The 12,052-nt window shown below is 46.4% G+C and overlaps 1 protein-coding gene across 4 annotated transcripts in view; it reads left to right on the top strand.

The window, feature by feature from the left end:
- The first annotated feature begins 4,382 nt into the window (after nt 1-4,382).
- CPVL (carboxypeptidase vitellogenic like) overlaps nt 4,383-12,052 on the top strand; it is a 799,647-nt gene continuing 791,977 nt past the window's right edge. For 2 of the 4 annotated variants that reach the window (XM_078663503.1, XM_078663504.1), the window contains exon 1: nt 4,398-4,562. The gene's annotated coding sequence lies outside the window, so the exon portion shown is untranslated. Of the gene's footprint in view, nt 4,563-12,052 lie in introns of all 4 variants that reach the window. The other 2 variants (XM_078663502.1, XM_078663501.1) reach the window with 2 other exon arrangements.

Raw genomic sequence — 12,052 nt, 5'->3', positions numbered from 1 at the left:
ACCTCATTTACATTAGTATGAGGGCCTAGGGCCAAAATACCACAGCCGGCAGGGACTGAAAGCAAACGGCTGCAAGAACAAAGAAGCACCCCGGTGAGGCCCGCAGCATGAGTGGAACTGCTCGGGCTGACCAGAGCGCTGCAGGCAGAGTAGTTAAGTGGCGGCAGGGAAGTGCCCCAATCACGTGTGCACAGGCAACCTTCAAAAGACAACCACTGAGAAGAAAGGAAGAAGGCACCTACCGTGCTGCGAGTGCCCGTAACGTGTGGGGGAAGTGTCTAGGAGCAGCTGGGATCCTGGCACCGGAGTTCCTGTGGAGCATGTTAAGGCAGCACCATTTCCATACATGGGGCCACGCAGCAGTACAGATCGGCAGAGATGGGGACATGTAAATGCAGCATCACTGTCATCTGGTGGCCGGTTGCGGGATCGCGCGCAACATGCAGCCCACGAGGAACAGGAACTGTAACACTGTCAGCAACACACAGAATGAAAGCGGCTGTAATCCCCATGAAAGGACGACTGCAGGGAAGCTGCCCTTATAGCAAGGAGGTACATCACGTAAACAAATAAGGAAAAGTGCAACTCGAGGTGGCAGCAAGGCATGCTCCTAAGGCACTGTGTGAAGAGGGTGCAGGGAAGCATCAGGAATACACGAATGCACAACAGGGACAGAGTGACAGGAGAGCACAGAGTTTGCACAGAGACAGTGCCTGGCTGCTGTGACCCCTGCTGGAACATGTTTACCTCTAAAGACAAACGAAGAAGAAGCATTGAACCGAGCTGAGACATAGAGTGCAGCAGTACCTGGTGGCCACAGGTTGTCGCTATAGCAGCAGGAAGAGGCAGGAGCACCACCAGAAAGACCAGGGTGATTCAGGAACCCAGCACCAAGCAAGTGCACAGCAACACAGAGACAGCGGCTACAGCTCCAAGAATAAAAGACTGAAGAGTGAGCGCAGCAAGTGCGCCAAAGGAAGCAAACAAAGGGCGACGTCAGAAGCGCGCCGAAGGAATGCGACTGCGGAAAGAGGAAGAAGTGGTTGCGCGTGACCACCAGAAGCACGAATACCCGAAAAGGAGGTAGAAGCCGACCAGCCAGATGGTCGCAAGGAGGAAGCAGCCGACCAGCCAGTTGGTCGCAAGGAGGAAGAAGCCGATCAGCCAGTTGGTCGCAAGGAGGAAGAAGCTGACCTACCAGTTTGGTTGCAAGGAGGAAGAAGCCGACCAGACAGATGGTCTCAAGGAGGAAGAAGCCGACCAGCTAGATGGTCGCAAGGAGGAAGAAGCCGACCAGCCAGTTGGTAGCAAGGAGGAAGAAGTCTACCTGCCAGATGGTTGCAAGAAGGAAGAAGCCGACCTATCTGTTGGTCGCAAGGAAGAAGAAGCCGACCTGCCAGATGGTCGCAAGGAGGAAGAAGCCAACCTGCCAGATGGTCGCAAGGATGATGCTGACCTACAAGAGGTCAGAGAGAGAGAAAAGAGATCTGACAAGAGGTCCGACAAGAAGGACGGCGAAGACATCCGTGAAGAGAACGACCGAGGAGATGTCCATGAAGAGGACCAAGGGGAGGTCCGCGAGAGGACCAGGAAGGGACTGAAGAGAAGTCTAACGACATCAACTAAAAGTTAGAAGTAATCAAGCAAGAGAAGGTCGCGACGACCGGTCCAGTCACAAAGCAAAGTGAAGATAGTGTGCTAGTGCTTGGACAAGACCAGGGGGAAACGTGTGGAGTGCAGGCTACACGGAGAAGCCTGGTTAGAGTGAACAGGCATGAGAGAAGACCAGAGCGCGTCGCGAAAGAAAGAAAGCGAAGACAGAACTTGAGTGGCAAGACAACATGGCGAAAGATGAAAAGGAGAGGAGAAGAGTAAAGAGGTGTGCGTGACAGATCAACACACACACCAGAAGAGGAACACATGAAGAAGAAAGTGCAAAGGTTCAAGACCATCAGAACACGGTGCCTGTAAAACATCAGTATCACTGGAAGTATACATCTACTTGCGAATCCCAAGATCACCCGGTGATGACAGAGACAAGCAAGCCAGTCCATTGGTAACAACCACCTCTGGGATGGAAGGGACACAGGGCCGTGGAAATCCAAGGGGCAGATGCCTCTGGGACACCGGTGGCAGCGTGTCCCAACACGAGAGATGGACTGTTGAAGTTCACTCTGGATATCCTGAGAGAACAAAGGTAGCATACAAAGGAACAAGTGCCAACAACACCCTTTTCAGGTGGAGCTTCGGACATGGAGAGAGGACCCATAGTGATTCCTCCAACGCGGTAGGAGCGACAAGGCGGCAGTCCACCGGTCCAGTGGAAGCCTGGCAGCAAAGGGCCTCCGGGTCGTCCGGTGAGAGTCGACACCCACGAGAGAGGGGCATCAGTTAGAGGGATGCCCTGCAACTGCATATCCCTTTGGATATAGTGAACCACCAGATGGAGAAAATACGCCAACCAGGACTGCGTGGTGGAACATAACAAAGGCATGATCCACCAGCACTACATCAGTACCTTCACTGTATGTGGAACAGGAAGAGAGAGACTATAGAGCACACTTCCACGCTATGAGTCCAAGAAAGACTACATCCACAGGGCACCCGGACATCGTGCCAAGAAGAACTAGTGGTCCCGGCTGCAAGGATACCCTCGTCGGTGGTTGACCAGCAGCAAAAGAGACTACGTGAAAGTCGTTATTATTGTGTTATGGTTTTTTTTGCAAATTGTATTCTCTCCCACAGGTTCGGACTTCATTGTGTCATATAGATAGGCTTTGCCTTCACACTGTGTTAAGTTAGCATGAGCTTATTAGAAGTTTAAATGCCATTTTACCTTTCTGCTGCTTCTGCACATGGCACATATTGTTATTAGAGCTTTGAGCCTAGTAGAATATTTTGCTTCACCCGAGAATAATATGTTTTCCTATTGTATCAGCATTGCTTTGTAAGCTATGTCTGAACAGTGAGTGCTGAGGCCTTCAAGGTTATTTCAACACAATGGTTGTTGTGAGATCTGATCTGCGCACGTTCTAGACATAACACATATGCAGCTGCGGCCAACCATGGCTTTAGGCGCGTTTAATAATGCACTGCACAGAGCATGCACACACACTTGATGAATATTCGCATGCAGAGAGCTGGTGGAAGATGATGTGATCCCTTTCCACTAAGATCAGAGGTATGGGGCAGCCCTTCTAAAACCCAAAGAGACCTTCTTTAGATATAATATAATATACTAGCAAGGGAGGGTTAGACTGAGATACCAATTACCCTTCTTCCCTTTAGCATTTTAACGTGCTCTCTCCCTTTGTATTTTATGGACTAGTACCTATGCTGATAACCTTGTTGCTTATAATATGTTTGCTTGTATTAGCTAAGATAATGTGCCTGAGAACACAGCATTAGAAATAAACATTTCAAACTTGCACGTGTCTTCATTTACTCCTTGTTTTGGATTGGTATGTTAGTATAACGAAAGAGTGTTTATGTGTTCCACGTTACCTGAGGTGTTCTAAGTCCATGTTCTGGATTGTCTAATCATTGGGGGTATGGAAGAACCAATGAGACACTGATTGCTAGTCTGGTAGGGGATTTTGGATAGAGGTGAGTTTTGGTACACCCTAATTCACTAAGGTTCTAGGTCTCTAAGCACAGTTCTGTGTAGGAGCAGAATCCCTGCGACAATTGTTTTGACCTTCATTAAAGTTTGGGAGGGATGTAGTATCCGGCTGGATACGCTCTAGTGTTTGCCCTGTTGTAAGACACATTAAACACCCACCCACCACAGGCGTCACCAGTCAGGTGACCTTGACAATAAAAGGGGCCGAGCGCACGTGCTCTGGGCCAGTTATGCACCCATACCAAATGTGGCTGTGTGTTCCTTATCTGAGTATGTGGTCCTAGCGCCTGCCAACTCTACAATGACGTCTGTTCATCAATCTCTAAATTGCCCCCCTTAGTTTTACATGCGCTGCGCTAGGAAACAAAAATGTAAAATGAACAGGGATTTTTTTCTTCTCAAGGACTCAAGAAAGTTTTGCATACAATTAATACCACTGCTGTAGGTGCCGGGGGGGGGGGGGGTGAGCGCAAGTGTGTCTGTGTATGGGCACAAAAGTATAAAAGTATAAAATCCAACATATTCTTGAAAGCCTATTTACATTCGATGAACGAAAAAAAATGCATTTACTGACCATAAGAGGGTGCTCTACAACTGTATAACATCGAGCTATTAAAGCCGTTCTACTGCTTTAGTTTTTCTCAATAATAATACGGTCTTTTGTGCCACCTCGTGGTTTCTGTCTGAATACCTCAACAACTACAGGCAGCGTCCAGGTCTGCATTTTCTGGACGTACTGGGTCAGGTGATTTCATCGCCCAGACCTCGTGATTTCACTCAAACTCTAGGAGAAGCGGAACTAAAGGCGCTACAGTTCTACGTGAGCTGGTGCTGAGCGTGTGTTTGAGCCGTGAAAAGGACGCCGTCACGCCAGTGTCACCTTTCATTTCGGCACATTAGCCCAGCGAGACCGCACCGTCGCTGCCTGCAGAGACCGCCGGTAGGAGTGTGTGAAGGGTGTTTATTATGTTTATGCACCGGGAAGGAATGATTTGTTTTATCGCGCCCTGGCGCGTTAGTCTGTAAACAAACCTAGTCGCAGTTGCTGGTGCTTGTTACAGCGCGGAAATGCCTAGCAACCATTATTTAACAAAAGCGAACTTTAAAAATGCGATTTTTTTTTTCTTCCTCCGTTTTTCGAGGAATCTAAGCTATCATTCCGTCCACCGGGAGCCACAAAAATCCCTCATTTAAAATGTGTTATATTGTGACGCGACAATGGAAGGATTGCATATTACACACAGACGACTGAATATGTTTAGTTGTTCTTGCAATATTGACACACTTTACGATGGTGCTCAAAGCAGTCCCGATAACTTGGCATGGTGGTTGTTCTTTTTTTTCCGCCCTGGGCCGTTGTAAACACTGTGATAAAGCTCCCTCGGGAGTCGGGACCTTGAATCCTTTGGTGACACCCATATCCCCACTCCTTTGCTTGTCATCAGATCTCTGAATTCCCTATCTGCAGTCTGGGACTAAAACTCCTTCTAAATGATCCTCGTTAATATGAGTCCTGAGGTTAATGGTCAGCCTCCGGTCTCGAGACGTCTGTTCACTCTCAGGGACCATTGGGCTTTGCTCATCCTAGGTCCTCGAGGCCTGCTATCAAATTGTCACTAAATTTCCAACTCCCTAGTGGGACACGTACTCTAATTTCCACTTTCCAGTCACCTGAGGTTCCTGCCCAGTTAAGAGCCCTGATGTTCCAGCTTTCTCTTAGGTGCCTTTGGAATCCTTCTGGCCGTCTGATATCCATATTCACTCCTAAACCCTGTAGTTCTTGTTTACTTTGGCCCGAATGCCTCAGAACACCCTCCGTTCTTTGAGAACCATGTTCACTCTAAGAATCTGTAAAGCTTAAATATACCCTTAGTTCCCTAAGTGATCTGCTCACCCTAAGGGCACGAGGCCCACCAGATCCCTAAAGCGCCTGTTCACCCTTAATCCTCACAGGGGACCTTGCGGGTGAATAAGCTTCAATGATGTTATCTCAATTTCGGTCCCTGACCCTCCAGTTCACCATCGGCTCACTGAGATTCGGTCCCACCCTACATTCCCTGATACCGTGTTTAGGTCTTCAAAGCGTCTGCAGGCCCACAGGGCTCCTAATCTCTACGGGGTGCCAGAGGCCCTTGCTCACTGTGGTATCTGGCCAGGCTCAGGGGCAAAGGGACTCTTCCTCATGGACTTTGAGCAGTTTAGCTCTCGCTCATCCTTGGGTCACTGAAACTCCTTTTCAATTTCACATCCCAGAAGTTCTTGCTCCCTTCAGACCACTGACTTTCCTGGTCACCCTTAGTTCTGCTGTGACTTCTGCTCCAGTAGGTAGTCTGAATTCTCCCAGCTATACCAAAGGCATTGGTGACTGTACACATCCAATCCTTTAATGGATCCTCCTTTTGGTGACCACACACCAGCCTTTCTGCATTTGATATTTTAAATGTGTAAAACAGCTTGTTACTTGATCGCTTTAATAGGTTGGGCAGACATGGTCTGAATCTTCTTGGCATGCTACAAGAACTCACTTAATCTGCTGTCTTTCATTTTATCGTCTATATATCATCTGTTACCTTACTCTCTTTTGCTTACCGACATGTACAGACATATTATCACTACTCTCTGGCACCATTCCTCTCGCTCTCTTTTTGCCTCCTTATTTCACCTCCACGCATTCTCATCCAGGGCATCTACTAATGTTACTATGTTTCTGTCTGTGTCTTCATGTATCATACCGATTTTTCATTCTGTCTCCCTATTTCTTTATCTATCTCCCTCTGCTTTCTCTGTTCCACTTTTTTTCCCCTTATTTTTCAACTTTTTCCTTGTCCCTCTCTAGCCCCTTAGTCTCTCTCTCATTTTCCCAATTTCCCTCACACGTGCTCACTATCCTTTCTTTACGTCTATAAATCCCGCACTCTCAATCCTGTCTTCATGTCTTGTCTTGTTGCAGTCAGCAACTGACTGATATAGAAAACCTTGGCGTTTGCAGATGAGGGCCATTGCCTATAGAAGTTCAAAGGCTTGTTGTCCTTGTTTCACTAGATGTTCATGCAAGTGAAGGGCCTTGTTCTACCTCTGGAGGTGGGCAGACTAAAAGCCTGTTTTAGAGTTTAGTAGTAATGAAAAAGTGCCTACTTCTGGTGGAAGTGTTGAAACCAACATGGCGTCTCGCACAGGTAACACTGAGGTGGAGCAGGGGCGGGTTGGGGGGTAGTGGAGTACGACATACGACAGGAAATGATAATGTAAAGAAGTAAATAAAACTGCTTACCTTGCACTTGCCACATCGCTGAGTCGTTACCTGCATTACCTGTGCGAGCCGCCTCTGAAAACTAAAAGCAAATCTGCTGGCAGGATTTTCTTTACCATACTGTCCCTTTCCTAAAAGAAATTCCACTGGCTCTCCTTCCAGTAACCTCTCAATCTCCAAGTCAAGCCATGCACTGCTGGAATGTTGCAGAACTAAGTGTTTGAGGCTCTATCCACTTGTCCTTATTCTCATTGACTAGGCAACTTCTGAGACCCCGTCCTTCCCCTTCTCCATTCGTTATTTACCTCATCCTTCACCAGTCTCTATCCCTTTGCTGTTTCCCTTCTCTCCACTTTTGCTTTCCACCCTTCACCCTCTTTACACTAATGTCCCATTCTACTGTTCTCTTCACTCCGTATTTCCGTACTCCCATCGTCTTATTAGCATTTGAACTTTTTTTTCTCTGCTTCCTTTCTGCCGCCATCTCCTTATCCTGCATTTTTCTTACTTTCTCCTTTCTCTCCCAACCTTTTCTCACCATCTCTTGCTTTCTCTCTCTCTCTCCCTCCTTTATTTTCTCTCTCATCCCCACCGGATATTCTGTCTTTCTCATTCTGTTCCAGGATGGGAAAACAATGAGTGTTTTTTTTACATTGGCATAGTCCAAAAAAGTAGGCGAAATTATTTAAACATTCTGGGTTTTTCTTTTTTCTTTTGATTGCTCTTCAGCGATCCATAGCTCCCTCTCCATTCCATAAGTGGGTGGAATTTATTTGGAATGAAATTCCCCAACTCAGTCCTATATGTCATGGCACATTCTTTAACATAAGCCTGGCAGCAGGCACCTGTCTGATTGTTGAGGGCTTACGGAAGGGAACAAAGACCACTCCTATCCTGACTCCCCATGCAAAACTAGTTAATTGTGCTGCTCAGAAGCAACATCTCCCCTAAAGGGCCTACTGTTGCCTGCTGAAGTTGATCTGGAAGGAGGCACACCATATGTTATGCCTGCTCAGGACGGCTCACTATTATTCTGCACATGACAGTGAGCCGGACTGTCTTTGCGGCTTAGTAATACTAGCACTCACCTATAGCTTCAGCAGCCTGTTGGGTTCTGCACCTGCAGCGAAGTTGGCCCAATACACGTGGAGCTCTGTATCCATTCCCTTAACAGCATTTGCAATGCAATAGGTCTCGCAGTTCTGAGAGTTTGAGATATTGGCATTTTAAATGGCAATGCCTTTTATTTACGTGTTGGTTTTTAAAACATAAATAAAAGGCATTGTTATTTACAATGCCAACAGCATAAACTCTTGCAAATGCGAGACCTATTGCATTGCAAATGCTTGTTAAATATTGGTTTAACAATGTCAACTAGACCAAGTGTTGCATGGCTAAACACTTATAAGGTGCCAAAGGCGAGACCTTTTGGCTATGACAATGTTTTTTTTTTGTTTTTTTTTGTTCTGGGTTGACTTACGTTGAAGACAGCACACCCTACCTTACAAATATAGAGTGATTGGTGCCTGGGCTGTTAGTCACAATGTGGTGCAGGGCCTGCAATGTCCTTATAAGTGAGCCATCCTTTCATTATGAAAATAAGCCTCTACTGAATGATTTCCCTGTGGCTCAATCGGGGTGAGCATACTGGCATTCAGCAGTCAGAGACTAGCGCAGACAGGCTTTGCTCTGACAGTCCCATTGTTAGAATCATTTCCCTCCAACCCTGTTCCAGCCCCTGCTCCAAATCCCTGGTTACGGGTACACCCTTCCGTAGCAAGGAGAAGTGCAGGTCCTAAGGGGGAGGAAATCAACACACACCGGTATAGTTTGCCAGCCCATTTACTGCACTGTTTGTGGTCTAGGTGGGGTGGGCTGGGGAGGCAGCTACATATCGTTTGCCTTTATGGCTCACGATCTATGTTATGTGCAACTCCCAAATCCCCATTGTGTAAACTCTTCATCCAAAAAGTCATGGCAGACACAGTCTAAATCGGGCTCCGCTGTCTGGCAAGCAATAAGATTCACGCACTCCTACGTGCTCGCCCCTCTTGTGGTCACACAAACCCACAATTCTGTTTCTTTTTGTGTTGCGTTCCCCCCCCCCCCGAAGGTAAATCCATTCGCACCTCGCGCATTGATTGTCCCGACGACAGATCTCGATAGAGCGTGGAAGTTGAAAACAAGACAATCCTGTCAGCTGAACTCCCAGACCCCTATCGTTCCCAAGGGGTTAAATCGATTAACAATAGAACACAGACAGAGGCAAATATTCTAAAGAGAAAACACCACGATAAAATAATGAATCAAGTTACACATTCATTCGAGAGGCCAAATATAACAAAAAAAACTGCAGTTTTAGAGCGCTTCGCGTTTGACTGGCGAAAAAGTCTTTACAAACATTACATTCTGAGAAAGTTCCAGAAAGGGACAGCACAGGCGAAGGACAGGGTGTTCGCTGCTCAAATGTCCTGCAGTGGGAAACATCCTTTACAACGCAACTTTTACCACGCAGTGCCTTTACGACGCAACTTTTACAACGCAAACCATTACAACGCATTGCGCTGGGGGACGCTCTAGGATAGGGAATAAGTTTAATTTAGTATCCAACACCTTCCCTAGTGTCCACGGGGACTGGAGTTGGAATAGTAAATTAAACTATTCACTATCCAGCACCCCAAAGCGCTATGCTTTGTAAAGGTTTGCGTTGTAAAAACTGCGTTGTAAAGGCATGCGTGGTAAAAGCATGCGTTGTAATGTCATACATCCCAGGCACATTGTCATTCATTACCTCTAATCTAGTCTTGAGACCTTGTTATCTTTCGCGCCAGTCTCCTCTGGAATCCGCAAATGAGCAGACAAAATGGTGGCTGGCTCAGCCGCTTAACACTCAGTGAATAGGCCATACAAAGTGTCTCCGAAGGCGTAAGCCTGTTTGTACATGGAAAGTAATAAGCGTGTATGCACACACTTTATATTGAACTTTAGAACAATAAAAACCTAAGGCATGCTCACAAAACAATTAAACATTTACTGATATGGTGCCATTCCCTACACTGTTAATAATATATTTTGCTATCACTTATATTATATTTCATATTGCGTTAAAAAAAAAAAGCACTTGGACACTTTTCAAAACTATACGGCATGTGGTGTTATCGCCTGGAAAGGTGAACAGCCCGTGTGTATCACCATCTCGAATATCAAGGGCCAATAGAATTGTACAGAAGTAACGTTTTCCCATAGTTATGGCTCTGCGAATTGCCACATAATCCATCATCACCTGCATAATCTTCATGTTTTAATAAAAAAAGGTATTCTAGTCTTACTAGCTCAAACAGATCTAAAGTTACTAAAAACTTGGCCACCAATGTTCCTAACATACTGGAAGGCCCTTCCCAAACGTTGAATAGTCATCGTTTAGTTGCTTATTGCTGCTGTATTTGGGTGTTAAACTGGTTCTAGTGAAGTAAAATCGTTTACCTGACAGTATTACCACGTGTAAAGATCAAAAAGAATAAAGTTATAATGTCACAAAATGTGCAGCATTTAGCCGCATAATTTTTCTTTCCGTGCTGCATATTTTAATAATCCATGCCGCATAATTTGGTCATCCCCCCCCTACCGCAAAATTCCAGTGGCCCTGTCTAGCTTTTCGGTTGCACACTGAACTCACACTATTACAGTTCAACAGTGCCCACTCTGTTGAGTGATACCAACAAACTGTATATTCTACTTAATTTGCTTTGAACTGGCCAGAACAAGCATACCGCCGTGTTTTAACTTATAAAACAAACGCACGTCACCCCCATGTGCACGCACCTTTTAAGTGCATTGAAATGAACAGACCCGACTGAAATAGAGCGAACTGTGCCTCTGGTAGGAGGCTGGTGATTACTGTGTTTAAATTAAGAAAATCTCCGAACAGGAGCTCTGCAGGAGTGCAGGAACAGCAGGAAACTATTTTTACTGCCGGAAAGTACAGTCCACAGGAGATGATGAGCCTGTCGCGAGCTATGATTATGTCCTTGGAGAGTCGCCTACCATACCAGGCAGGGCGTGTTGTCTCGCTTCCGCCTCATTTAAATCACGCGCGAGTGCCGTGTCAGTGACATGACGGTAAATGTCACAGACTTCAAAATGGAAATGTTACTCATAAGAAAACAGGGCCACCCTCCATAGCCAGGCAGGCACTCTCATCAGGTACACTAGTGCTGCAGACCACCCTGGCCAGACCTGCCTGGTTGCAGGTCAGAGAGCGAGCTCGGTGCTTGGCACTGTGTTTGGGACACCCAGGTCCACATTTCCCTACAGAGGTATCTCTGGCACAAAATGATTTACCTGCTGCGCGTTCCGTTTTTCGTCAGTTCCTCTAACTTAGCGGCGCTTGACCGATAGAAGCTGAAAGACCTGTGACCATCCATGCGCAGGCGGCCACTCTGAGAAAGTCAACGGTGCCCCCCTCCACCACTCTCTCTCGAGCACCGCAGGTCCTGTATGTAAACGTCCGCCGCAGAGAGTCACACGGCCTCTACATTGTGTCACAAGCGCGTTGTTTTCCGTGGCACCCTTGGTAAGTACAGACAGGCTCAGAGCACGCTTTGCACTGATTGGTTACTCCTAAAAATGTGAGCAGCCTCGCGAGCACACCCATCGCTTTCCCGATTGGGTCACTGTCAATCGGTCCTTTAGTGTCTTGCTTTGGACGTATCGTTTTTTTATTGTTGTTTTTTTATTTTTTTTACTTTGCTCTTAAATACATATATACACTTTTGGATTTGCCACAGGCAATCATACAAAACACGGAGACCTGATTTTAGGTGCAAGGTAAAATCAAACAGGGAGGGGCGGAGATCAACGCAAATAATGACGAAATGTAAAATTACATTGAAGAAACGGATACGACTAGACGGAAAAGTTGGAAAGGAAAATGCATGATTAAAATGAAATTAGGTGAAATTAATATGACGGAAAGAAGGGCTGAAACAATGGCAGACGGACTAACATAGAAAGCCATAACGGAAACACGAGGCAAAAACGTCTGACTTGAAAAATAAGCACTCGCCATGACGCCGAGTTTTCTCTTTTTCTGCCGTCCCACTTGGACGGCCTCGGCCTGCTTTCCTTTGGTTTGTTCTCTTTATGTGGCCATCTGTTTGACCCCATAAAGATAACAAAGC

The sequence above is a fragment of the Lissotriton helveticus genome, chromosome 10 (genome assembly GCF_964261635.1).
Source record: "Lissotriton helveticus chromosome 10, aLisHel1.1, whole genome shotgun sequence".
NCBI classification, from domain to species: Eukaryota; Metazoa; Chordata; class Amphibia; order Caudata; family Salamandridae; genus Lissotriton; species Lissotriton helveticus.
This window is presented reverse-complemented; position numbering and strand designations above follow the sequence as displayed.